General features: G+C 34.8%; 1 protein-coding gene across 1 annotated transcript in view; it reads right to left on the bottom strand.

Moving 5' to 3' along the window:
• Positions 1 to 8,983, bottom strand: part of LOC124361942 (protein FAM110B) — a 54,378-nt gene extending 45,395 nt beyond the window's left edge. Inside the window, exon 1 of the mRNA XM_046816036.1 lies at positions 8,871 to 8,983. The gene's annotated coding sequence lies outside the window, so the exon portion shown is untranslated. The remainder of the gene's footprint in view (positions 1 to 8,870) is intronic.
• Between the last annotated feature and the right edge of the window lie 5,544 nt (positions 8,984 to 14,527).

The raw sequence follows: 14,527 nt of genomic DNA on the forward strand, positions 1-14,527 counted from the left end.
AATTATTTTTAAATATATAATCATATATATTTTACTGTTTTAATTTAGTGGTAGTTTTTAAGGGTAGAAAAGCTTAAGAATATGATAATCATTTTGAGAGTGTGGAATAATATTTAAATCCTTTTTATTTTACAACAATTTTTTTTTATCAAGGGGTAGTTTTCAAGGGTTGAAAGGGGGTTAAAAATTTGATAATTATTATAGAGAATATAAAATATTACTTATTCTATACTTACATCTTTTTATGTCATACCAAAGTATTTTTTTGTGATTTTTTCAATTTAGGGGTTGTTTGCAAAGGTTGTAAGATTTTCAAGGGGTTGAAAATGATTTTAATATGAGGTAATTGTGTTAGAAAACACTTTACAATTTCACCACTTACTATTATACATGTTTTCTAGCGATAAAATGGCTCAATTTCAATTTTCCCATTAAGGGGTTGTTTACACCCCTTAAAAATAATAGGCGGAGTTCAGATCATTTTCACTTTTGAAATTAAGGGTAAGATGAGCCTAATTCCAAAATTTCATGCAAATCGGTTCACAGTAAAAAAATTCGGAGGTAAGACCGTATTTTTCGCTTCAATGACTGCACTAACAATATAATTTAAAAATACTAGTTTACATTTTCCAAACGTAAATACATATAATATTCAATTCTTTAGTGATTTAAAATAGAGCTGTGGAAAGAATAAAATTTACAACTAAGGGGAACTATATTTGGTTATATAAATTTCTTTAGTAATAAACCTAGTATGTTTTGAATTAATTTTATTTCCCAACATTTTTTAAAACTGAGAGTAGGAAAAGCAAAAATGCATATAGGCCCCCATTATGACCCATAAGAATAAATAACATAACAAATAAATTAAAACTAATGTAAAACGTTATATTTCTGTGGATAAAAATGATCATAAATTCAAATTTCTACTGTTAGTTCAGTAAATAACAAGTCATATTTTTAAATATAGCTAATATCATATTGTACTGTATAAAACCTTATTTATCCATGTAAAACATGTTATTACAAAATAATGTTAATATAATGACAAAAAGTGCTATTTAACAAATATAAAAACAAGTCCATTAACTTTAACTGAGGAAGACATACTGTCTTAATTTGTTGAACTATTTTCATCTATAAAGCGATAAAGACATTTTTATAGTATTTTCACTTAAAGTTTTAAAACCAGTTTAGTTTATACTTGTAGGTACCTTAGTAATATCTGTTTACTAAGAATAGTTGACTGGTTTTAAAAACATTGATTAGTTAATTTATATTAATTAATTATCAGTCCAACACGTCTTTCCTTTATAAATTAGTATAATTAATTTAAATAATACAATGAGCCTCTCAGTAATTCAAATGAATAAACAAGATTTGCCTAAAGTCACGAATAAGTGGACCAAAATAGCAGCAAAGGCCGAAGGCGGGGGTGGAGGTGACCCAAATGCTGCGACAACAAAGGCGTGAAGTGGCTGAGCGCTGGGTGCTTAAAACCTCTTCTGAACTCTCTAAAACAACGGCTGCCGAATCAATGACTGCCCTTGACCTACAGATGGAAATCCCTTCTTTAGGTTCGATATACCTCACTACTCAATTATAAGTTACAATACAGAGTGGCCAGCAAGTTAGATACAAAAACCAATCGTCTTCTCTAAAAAAATAAACAAAAATATGAAACAGAGAAGTTAAGCCAATATTGCTAAGTATAATAATTTCTAATTGAAGATTTCTAACTGAATATAGGCTCTTTATCTATATGGTACTTACTGTAGTTGTTACGTTGTTTGAACTACGTATTTGTAAACGTAGTTCATAAGTACTAGTTAAATACATATATTTATATACATATACAAAAACTACATCAAAAATTCTAATTTTCCTACCAAATATATAAAGTAAAGACAATTCTATAAACATGCTGAAACTATACTTCTTCTCTTACAACAAATGAAGAATTGAAGTACTCTGAAGCGTAATTTAAGTAGGCTATACGTGTTCAAGTTGACAATATAGGGGCATATTAACAAATTTATTGATTGGCACAATCCAAATTTTAAAATCTTTCCAATCTCTGTAGGGATTACTTAAAATGTTAAATAGTTTACACTATCACAATATCTTTGGACACAAATGAGACTGGCATGCCTGCCAGAAGTGTGTCCATCTAATGTTCACAGCAAGCCCAGTCCACTCTTACCCACACCAAGAAAGCAGTTTCTCTTGGACACGTGATATTTTACTTTGAGAGCAACAATTGATTAACAAACAAGTGGCAAAGCAGCTGTCAGTTGATTGCAAGAGTAACAATGGCCAGACCGGCTATGAGATCCCAGGCCTCGTTCACACCGGGTAGTGCTCATTTGTGCTCTAATTAACCATAATATGCAGCACCATCGCGCCCGATCTCATATTCCCTTTCACAAGACAACTGTCAGCCAGTTCGCATCCAGCTCTTCGGAATTTTGGTACAAACAGAATTACATTTTTTATTTGATTGATTATATGAGTGAACTAAACATTCCAAGGTCAACGCTCCCGATCTCATATTCTCTTTTACAAGATAAGTGTCAGCCAGTTCGCATCCAGCTCTTCGGAATTTTGGTACAAACAGAATTACATTTTTTATTTGATTGATTATATGAGTGAACTAAACATTCCAAGGTCATCGCTCCCGATCTCATATTCTCTTTCACAAGATAAGTGTCAGCTAGTTCGCATTCGGCTCCTCGGAATTGTTTTACAAACAGAATCATAGATGGATACAATCTGTCACAGCAAGCCCAGTCCACTATTACCCACACCAAGAAAGATGTTTCTCTTGGACATGTGATATTTTAAATTGAGAGCAACAATTGATTAACAAACAAGTGTTTCTTTACTTTTTTTCAATATGCCAAAAATTTTATCTAAATGAAGAGATATCGAAACAGAAAGAATGACAAACCTTCAGAAACAAACAGCAACCGTTTTTGGCAAACAGTAATGCAGTGAGTGTTAAATACACCTAAACATTTTTATTTTCTGAATATAAATGTACGAAATGGCATTCATGGCTTCTCAAAAATTAATGAGTTTGAAAATAAAAATATTCCAAGCGTACCAATGGAATGATATTGGTGTGAAGAATTTTATTTTTCAGATTGGTGGTATTATAGAATAGCTGACGAAATACTGATTCTCAGAAGACAAAGAGATACACTTGAACGTTTAATTGTGTGCTGCGTCCTCCGCTGACCTCTCTAGCACAGATCATTTCACGGGTATTTTCAACACGAAACTGACATGTTAGTGACTATGTATTTGTGTCACAAATTACTAAGGCGAGAACTTCCTCTATGGCCATTGTAGTTGTTGTTCTTTTGGATCGAAAGTGGAGTGTGCGCCTCCAATCTGATAAGGTGTTATCGAGGTTACCGTGCAGGAACCTCGCGTGAGCTCCGCCTGAAGCCCGTCAAATGGCGCGGACTACACGACCTCAATAAATTACCCGTTTTGATATCAACATTACCATTTAATTTCTCGTTGTTATAATATACGTCTGGGACTCAACTACTTCAAGGTACATCACACCAAGTGTTGCGTAACACGTACAATTACAAATCTACAGCTCATTTCATTTTTAAGATGTCCTGCGGGCGGCTGGATAGACTCATACAGAAAAGAAATGTTTATGTCCCCTCGGCAGAGAACAGAAAAAATGTGGCAGCCTCTTGAATGACAGGCTCTAATAATGCTCAGCAAAATTCCATAGTTGGGAATGCACCGACATAAAATTAGTTCTTGTTTATGTAGAGATGAAGTTTCATGAAAAAATGAAAATATTTCCGTGATATCTTGCCTCAAGATACATTCACGTTTTGTTTATTACATTAGGTATCATAGTAATGTTTAAATAATAAAAGGTTTCAGTGAGCTAGAGAGTACTAGCCCACACGAGTGCGCTGAAATCATACCTTGTACAAATTTACTAACCATTCAATAATTTTTTATTTGAGATCTATGAATAAAAATGTCACATGTTGAAACTCCTTATGATTCTACTTAGTTTGCTGACATACTCATTTATTCTGTTACTTTCTCGTTACCATCATGGTTGCCCATAAGATCACTGTAACAATATTCGCTAACGGTCAGACAAATCCCATCATGAGGTGTTAGTGCTGGTTATAAGAATACTCGTACTTTTAATAGACTAAGCGATATACATAATTTTATACTTTAAAGAGCTTCTTCATCGTGGGTTTTGCATTATCAACGAAGAAGAGTCGAATCTTAAGTGCAATATTATGCAAAAGAATTCTAGATCTGTTTTAATACATATACTATCTTAAGGAGTTTCTTCATATTAATCTAAACATTAATCACTGTGGCTATATTTATATAAAATTCTTCACAGGACAATTTTTAACTATTAAAGATATGAAATGCAAAACGTGTATTGGGTCTGGGACATTCATAAGGAATGGACCGATCCGCCAACTTCACTCGAAATCAATAACAGTTAATTTAAGGACGTCTCACGAGCTTAGCTAATGAGTTTATCAGACAAGGACAAAAACGTGAGTACCAGGACTCGAACCTGCGCGGCACAGCGTTAAGTAACCACTCAGGAACTTCCTCCCTAGACCCCTGTGGTGTATACCGTACGTCATGAAGGTATATAACTCACTCGACTCTGCGTGGCACGGCGTTAAGTAACCACTCCGGAATTTACTCCCAAGACCCCCCGTGGTGTATATGTATACCGTACGTCATGGAGGTATAACTCAGTCGAATCTGCGCGGCACGGCGTTAAGTAACCACTCCGGAACTTCCTCCCTAGACCCCCCGTGGTGTATACCGTACGTCATGAAGGTATAACCCACTCGAACCTGCGCGGCACGGCGTTAAGGAACCTCTGCGGCACTTCCTCCCTAGACCCCTCCCCCCGTCGTGGTGTATACCGTACGTCATGAAGGTTTAACTTACTCAACTTTACGTGACTAAAAGCGACTCGAATTCATTTAAAGCAAACTTATATACTAAGTTCGGTATTACACTATACGAGTATATGAGAATTATTTGGTCTATTACTGCATAACTTCAATAATGTTCCGCTTGATTGGAACGTCTCAGGAGCAAGTAATTTTACTTTAAAAATAGAAAATAGTTAAGCTCAAAATATTTTATTGCCTAAAACCCTCAGCAAAGGTCGTTATTTAACCCCCTCTCCCCTGAAAACAAAGCGGGTAGACCTAAGTGATTAAAGTCAGTCTAATTAATCAGTTTTTAAGAGCACAGTTTTTTCGGCAAGGAAATCTACACCAGACTTCCAGGAGATGTAGATGTCCTTGTCAACTTTAGTGCTTAGAAAACTTTACACTCTGCTCCTACCTAAGCAGTAATTTGATGGAGCCGAGGATGGAGCTCTCGGAGCATTGGTTTGCTGGCTGACCTTGAATTACAATTCGGCCTATCTAACTTGCACATGCGGCTGATGACGTTTATGGCCACATCTTCGTCTAGTATTATTCAGAAAAATAGTTTACAACGTGTGTCAGGTCATATTTACACTGTCTATACAGCCCACCATCTACCTTACTTCTAGTTAGAATCCGTACATTCGTTTGGGGTGAATTGCAACTAATCTACTCGTATTTTAACTTTTTTAGTAACATTTTGCCATTTAGGGCCGAATTCACAGCAGAATAATGTTCTCTAACAACGAATTTGTTTTATTATGAGGATTAAAATACAGAAGAATATACAAGGCACGCTTATAAAACGTGATAGTATGACAAAGGAGCGTATCTCGTTAAAAGTTAGTTATGCCTGCTCACGGTCAGTTGTGTTGACATGCCTGTCTTCTCCAAACGATGTAACCGCCTCATTCCGTGAGCAGGGGCGCACCGAGACGGGGGGAGGGACGAACGGGACCTGACCCCCCCCCCACAAGAGCATTTAATTTCATAAATCAAGCACCATTTAGTTTTTTTTTTTAGTAAAAATAGTATGTATGTTGAATATATATATATATATATATATATATATATATATATATATATATATATATATATATATAAATATATATATCTCACAAACTTCTGAAAGTATAAATGCATAAATTTGATGTATAACAGTTAGTTAAAGAGTTATAACAACACGTCAAGAAGTTTGGTTTTCCTGTCTGTAGTTTTTAAATGACTAGCACTGATATATGAAAAATTTAACTTTAGGTTAAATGAGACGACAGACTTCCCTTAAACTAACTTCATATCAACTGAATTAGTTGCAGAAGGTTTTAATTATCCCAGTATAAGCTTACTGATGATTGGTGGTATTGTGATTTTACTGCGATCTTTATACATTATGACCCTCCATTTTTCCATCCTTTTATTAGTTCAAAAGTACTATAAAATAAACATTTTAGGACCTAATACCTTTAGTAAACTATACCTTTAGTAAAGGTGTTTCAGCACATGTTTACCAGGAAATATTCTTTAAGTTGTTTTCCTGTAAAGTTTTTATACTGAGAGCATTTGTGTCTTACAACCGAGCACAATAGATCATTTGAAAGCCGGGAGCGAGGGTCAGTTTGCACTGTATAATACCACAAAAAATTTTCAGAGACAAGGACGAATTTCCCTTAAGAAAGAAATCAACGGTCAACCACGCTAGTATAATGGAGATCGAAATAGCAGAGTATAAAAGGTTAAGTACAAAATGGTTAACTGTTTCGAATGTAATTTTGTTTAGCTGTAACTTATAACAAAAAGCCGGGCACCATATCACTATCAGCCGATAAGGCAGAGAGAGACTTAAACTCCCTTATATTGAGGCAAATATTCTTCGCGTTTTATGTAATTTTCTGACTTTAGTTTTATTTACGTATTGACGGTTGGTTTTTAGTGTGTTAAAGCAAAGAAACATTTCGACCTCCACCAAACTACTGCGATTGACGACTGATTTCTTTCTTAAGTATTCTTAAGTTAATTCCTGCACCAACTTCACGAAACCTAGATTGTGTGCTTGTATAATGTAAATCGACTAAGCAGGTTTTGTGGTATCATTGATGATGTTCTTTACACGTTTCAACTATAGTTACTTGTTTTACAATTTTCTAAAATCAATTATATGTATAGGTGAAATTAACCAAAATATGGAGTCCGGGAAGAAAAGATTTAGTGACTGTCAATGCAATTTTTTGCTGTTTTATGTTATGATACTTTTTATCATTATTATTTTTTTCATTTCCGTACATTATTGCTTCTATGATATTTTCAATACGCTTCCGAAGAGAAAACTTATTAATTGCGTCGGATGTAAGTAAAGTGATTGGTATCTCTACCTAGTCACTTCCCTGCTGCAGCCCTTTCCACTACAACCCTTTTCTCTCCCACTCATGTCCCCTTGTCAGGCACTTGTCTAGACGTCTCTGCCTATCTCTCATCTTATCTCCCTTTATATTTATCTCTCTTTTCGACAGCAGTATATTCCCTAGTACATTCAGTACTTCAAACGTTAACTTTTCCTTTGTTACTGTGTTTATTGTTTCCCTTTAAAATTAAGTAACGATGTTAAAGTGTTATAGAATCTTTTACTGTAGAATTACAATTTCATTTTGTGTATGAGTTAGTAACGAATAGTTTTTTAATAATAATTTTTTTAATTTTTAAAAATTAATGATTACTGATTCGTCGTTTTGTCTTTCCAATACTTTCATTCTAATAGTTTTCACTATAGCGAAACGACAGAATTGGTAGACATTATTTTAGAAGATTGACAAACATTTAAATGAAATAACCTGTAGTTGTAGTTGTGGTTGTTAATTTGTGGTAAATACATTACTAAAACAATTCTCAATGTAAAAACATTTAAATCAGAGTTGGATTAAGGATATATTGTTTACCGAAAAGAGTTTTTCGATAGTTGTATTAAATAGAATTATAATGTTAAAATTAAATAAAAGAACTCTATGTATATAAAGCCAAAAACTATAAAAATACGAACATATTGCAGTTTATTTTGCTAAAAATTAATTCAAGCTATTATTTATATTTTATTCGATTTAAATAACTACAAGAATAGGCTAAGAGAAGTTCGGGAAAAGCGTGACCAAATAAAAAGTAATCCAGAAATAACACAAATGACTTACCTAGTATCTTCAACAGTGATACTTTAAATATGAATACATAGACCATGTTTGATGACAAGCGCTAGGTAATCGCAAGGGAATCCGTGCTCAACCAGAAAGAGTAGGAAAGGTCAGAAGGGTGAAGAAGCCCTTTAGTGCTTTGTCCCAGGACTTAGTGTCACTGATATCAATTTAAACAATATCTTCTTTTTACTTGTTTAAGCTTTATTTCTTATTGTTGAATACACTTGAAAAGCTATATGCATTATATAATATATATATATAATAAATATATATATATATATATATATATATATATTTATTTATTTATTTATTTGGTTTATTTCAATAGTATATGTATGATGACTATTTTTAAAATATTATAATTTACAATGTTCGATGTTTTCTGGTAGTTCTATAGAGGAGGGAGTAGTAGGTAGAGCAAAAATAACAATAACAAGAGTTTTTAGAAAACAGTTTTGAAATATATAGATAACATTATTGAAGTGCTTGGTAATTTTAAACTGTATAGTGTAAAATTATATTGAAATTATCATAAAATTTTGAAATTTATTAAACTGTACTTTAAACAATAAAATTAGTAATTTTTGTTCATTGAAGTAATATTATTTGTTGTTTATGTATGAACTGCTAGTTTATTGGCAGTTAAATCAATACACCGGCATGAGGATAATCTAATAAATTGCAAATGTTTGCCACAGCTTGCCTCGAAGCCAGGAAACAAACGTACCTGTCATAGTTGGAAGACCCGGAGGGCAGTCACCGGCCTGAGCATTGCCATCAGGTACAGCTCACTGCAGACACCTCCGCTACCGTCTCTCTGGTCGCTGGACGGACGACGGGCGCCGCGACGCTACAGCATGGATCAATCAATAACCAGCTGATACGTCGGCCGCGCATGCGCACCACACATAACCTTCTCACCGCTCGTTAATCCACTTAGCAACAAGCGGCGCGGCGTCCTGTCACTCGGATTCGTGCGGCAGAAGGCGAATTCATTGACAAAAACAGAGTTTTATATTTTAATGTGAGACATTAGGCTGTTTTCGACGAATTTGTGGATTAGACAATATTAATATTGCAACCACAAAAGTTCTTAGTTTGTAGTGTTCGTATACAAGAAAGAACAGAGCTAATACAAATGTAGTATTGTTCAAGGTTGACTCCAAATGCGAACTTACATTTCGTCAAATCCCATAAAATAGCAAACATCTTTACAGAAAATTAAAGAATTGCTTTAAATTTGAATATGACAATAAACGGAGTATAAAGAACCCAACAGAATGCAACGAAAGAGTTATCACACAGACGGGTAGACATATAGAGTGCTCTTTAATCTTCTGACCACAAATCTATAAGGTCAATCATAGGACCAAGAGAAATCTATATACTAAGTTTCAAGTCTCCAGAACTTTTCGATCAAGAGTTATCGCACATACGGGCAGACATATAGAGTGCTCTTTAATCTTCTGACCACAAATCTATAAGGTCAATCATAGGACCAAGAGAAATCTATATACTAAGTTTCAAGTCTCCAGAACTTTTCGATCAAGAGTTATCGCACATACGGGCAGACATATAGAGTGCTCTTTAATCTTCTGACCACAAATCTATAAGGTCAATCATAGGACCAAGAGAAATCTATATACTAAGTTTCAAGTCTCCAGAACTTTTCGATCAAGAGTTATCGCACATACGGGCAGACATATAGAGTGCTCTTTAATCTTCTGACCACAAATCTATAAGGTCAATCATAGGACCAAGAGAAATCTATATACTAAGTTTCAAGTCTCCAGAACTTTTCGATCAAGAGTTATCGCACATACGGGCAGACATATAGAGTGCTCTTTAATCTTCTGACCACAAATCTATAAGGTCAATCATAGGACCAAGAGAAATCTATATACTAAGTTTCAAGTCTCCAGAACTTTTCGATCAAGAGTTATCGCACATACGGGCAGACATATAGAGTGCTCTTTAATCTTCTGACCACAAATCTATAAGGTCAATCATAGGACCAAGAGAAATCTATATACTAAGTTTCAAGTCTCCAGAACTTTTCGATCAAGAGTTATCGCACATACGGGCAGACATATAGAGTGCTCTTTAATCTTCTGACCACAAATCTATAAGGTCAATCATAGGACCAAGAGAAATATATATACTAAGTTTCAAGTCTCCAGAAATTTTCGATCAAGAGTTATCGCACATACGGGCAGACATATAGAGTGCTCTTTAATCTTCTGACCACAAATCTATAAGATCAATCATAGGACCTATACTAAGTTTCAAGTCTCCAGAATTTTCGATCAAGAGTTATCGCACATACGGGCTCATATAGTGATTCATTATATATACTAAGTTCAAGTCATAGGACCAAGAGAAATATATATACTAAGTTTCAAGTCTCCAGAACTTCTCGATCAAGAGTTGTCACACAGACGGGTAGACATATTGAGTGCTCTTTAATCTTCTGACCACAAATCTATAAGGTCAATCATAGGACCAAGAGAAATCTATATACTAAGTTTCAAGTCTCCAGAACTTTTCGATCAAGAGTTATCGCACATACGGGCAGACATATAGAGTGCTCTTTAATCTTCTGACCACAAATCTATAAGGTCAATCATAGTACCAAGAGAAATCTATATACTAAGTTTTCAAAGTTTCCAGAACTGTTTCGATCAGAGTATCGCACATACGGGCAGACATATAGAGTGCTCTTTAATCTTCTGACCCGAAATCGATCAAGGTCAATCCAATGAGGACCAAGAGAAATCTATATTCTAAGGGTTTCAAAGTTTCCAGAACTCTTTCGATCAAAGTATCGCACATACGCAAGGGCAGACATATAGGGTGCTCTTTATACCTTCTGACGCACAAATCTATAAGGTCAATCATAGGACCAAGAGAAAATATATAAATAGTATATATATATACAGTTTCAAAGTCTCAGAACTTCTCGATCAAGAGTTGTCACACAGACGGGTAGACATAATTGAGTGCTCTTTATTCTTCTGACCACAAATCTATAAGGTCAATCATAGGACCAAGAGAATCTATATACTAAGTTTCATCTCCAGAAATTTTCGATCAAGAGTTATCGCAATACGGGTAGACATATTGAGTGCTCTTTAATCTTCTGACCACAATTCTATAAGGTCAATCATAGGACCAAGAGAAATCTATATACCTAAGTTACAAAGTTTTCCAGAACTTTTCGATCAAGAGTTAACGCACATACGGGCAGACATTAGAGTGCACTTTAATCTTCTGACCATCTAAATCTATAGCTCAATCATAGGAACCAAGAGAAATCTATATACTAAGTTCAAGTTTTCCAGAACTTTTCATCAAGAGTTATCGCACATACGAGGCTGACATATAGGTGCTCTTTAAATCTCTGACCACAAATCTAAAAGGTCAATCATAGGACCAGAGAAATATATATATACTAAGTTTCAAGTCTCCAGAACTTCTCGATCAGAGTTGTCAACAACTGAACGGGTAGACATATTTGAGTGCTATTTAATCTTCTGCCACCAATTCTATAAGGTCAATCATAGGACCAAGAGAAATCTATATACTAATTTTTCAAGTTTTCCAGAACTTTTCGATCAAGAGTTATATCGCACATACGGTCAGACATATATAGTGCTTCTTTAATCTTCTGACCACAAATCTGTAAGCTCAAAACATAGGACCAAGAGAAATCTATATACTAATTTCAAGTTTCCAGAACTTTTCGATCAAGAGTTATCGCAAACATACGGGCAGACATATAGAGTCCTCTTTAATCTTCAGACCCACAAATCTATAAGGCCATCATAGGACCAAGAGAAATCTATATACTAAGTTCAAGTTTCCAAGAACTTCGATCTAAGATTAATTCGCACATACGGGCTGGACACCCATATAGGTTGCTCTTTAATCGTCCTTGACCACAAATCTATCATGTCAATCATAGGACCAATGAGAAATATATATATATACTAATTCTCAATCTCCCAGAACTTCTCGATCAAGAGTTGTCACAACACAGAACGGTAGACAAATTGAATGCTCTTTAATCTTCTGACCACAAATCTATAAGGTCAATCATATGACCAAGGAGAAAATCGATATACTAAGTTTTTCAAGTTACCAGAACTTTTCGATCAAGAGTTATCGCACATACGGGCAGACATATAGAGTGCTTCTTTATCTTCTGACCACAAATCTATAAGGTCAATCATAGAACAAACCAAGAGAAATCTATATACTAAGTTTCAAGTCTCCAGAACTTTTCGATCAAGAGTTATCGCACATACGGGCAGACATATAGGGTGCTCTTAATCTTCTGACCACAAATCAATAAGGTCAATCATAGGACCAAGAGAAATCTATATACTAAATTTTCAAGTCTCCAGAAAACTTTTCGAATCAAGAGTTTATCGCGCATAACGGGCAGACATATGAGGTTAAATGCTCTTTAATCTTCTGGACCACAAATCTATAAGTGTCAATCAAAGGACCAAGAGCAAAATCTATATACTAAGTTTCAAGTTTCCAGACTTATCGATCAAGAGTTATCGCACATACGGCAGACCATATAGAGTGCTCTTTAATCTTCTGACCACAAATCTATAAGCGTCAATCATAGGACCAAGAGAAATCTAATATACCTCAATTCAAGTTTTTCCAGAACTTTTCGATCAAGATTTTATCGCACATACGGGCAGACATATAGAGTGCTTCTTAATCTTCTGAACCACAAATCTATAAGCTCATCATAGGACCAAGAGAAATCTATATACTAAATTTCAAGTTTCCAGAACTTTTCGGATTCAAATAGTTATCGCACATACGGGCAACAATTAGGTGCTCTTAAATCTTCTGACCCACAAATCTATAAGGTCCAATCATAGGACCAAGAGAAATCTTATACTAAGTTTTCAAGTCTCCAGAACTTTTCGATCAAGAGTTATCGCACATACGGGCGACATATAGGGTGCTCTTTAATCTTCTTGACCACAAATCTATAAGGTCAATCATAGGAACCAAGAAAATCTATATACTAAGTTCAAGTTTCCAGAACTTTTCGGACAAGAGATATCGCACTACGGCAGTACATATAGAGTGCTCCTTTAATCTTCTGACCACAAATCTATAAGGTCAATCATAGGACCAAAGAAATTCAATTACTAAGTTTCCAAGTTTCCAGAACTTTTCGATCAAAGAGTTTATCGCACATACGGGCAACAAATAGGGTCTCTTTAAATCTTCTGACCACAAATCTATAAGGTCAATCAATAGACCAAGAGAATCTATATACTAAGTTTGATCAATTCTCCAGAACATTTCGATCAGAGTAATCGCACATACGGCAGACATATAGGTGCTCTTTATTCTCTGACCACAAATCTATGAGCTCAATCATAGGACCAAGATAAATCTATATACTAATTTTCAGTCTCCAGAATCGATTTCGATCAAGAGTTATCGCACAATATGGGCATGACATATAGAGTGGCTCTTTACTCTTCTGATGACGACCAATCTATAAGCTCAATCATAGAACCTAGAGAAATCTATAAATACTAAGTTTTCAAGTTTTTCCAGAACTTTTCGATCAAGAGTTATCGCACATACGGGCATGACAATATAGAAGTGCTCCTTTAATCTTCTGACCACAAATCTATAAGGTCAATCATAGGACCAAGAGAAAATCAATATACTAAGTTTCAAGTTCCAGAACATTTCGATGCAAGAGTTAATCGCACATACGGCAGACATAAGAGAGTGCGCTTTAATCATCTGACCACAAAATCTATAAGCTTCAATCATTAGGAACCAAGAGAAAACTATATACTCAAGTTTCCAGTTTCCTCCCAGAAACTTTACGATCAAGAGTATCGCACATACGGGAAGACATATAGAGTGCTCTTTAATCTTCTTACCACCCAAATCATATAAGCTCAGATCATAGGACCAAGAGAAATACTATATACTAAGTTTTCAAGTTTCAGAACTTTTTCGATCAGAGTTATCGCACATACGGGCTAACATATAGGGTGCTCTTTAATCTTCTGACCACAAAATCATAAGGTCAATCATAAGGACCAACGAGAAATCTATATACTAAGTTTTCAAGTCTCCAGAACTTTTCAGATCAAGATTTATCGCACATACGGTTAGACATATTGAGTGCTCTTTAATCTTCTGACCCACAAATCTATAAGGTCAATCATAGGACCAAGAGAAATCTATATACTAAGTTTCAAGTCTCCAGAACTTTTCGATCAAGAGTTATCGCACATACGGGCAGACATATAGAGTGCTCTTTAATCTTCTGACCACAAATCTATAAGGTCAATCATAGGACCAAGAGAAATCTATATACTAAGT

The sequence above is a fragment of the Homalodisca vitripennis genome, chromosome 1 (genome assembly GCF_021130785.1).
Source record: "Homalodisca vitripennis isolate AUS2020 chromosome 1, UT_GWSS_2.1, whole genome shotgun sequence".
NCBI lineage: Eukaryota > Metazoa > Arthropoda > Insecta > Hemiptera > Cicadellidae > Homalodisca > Homalodisca vitripennis.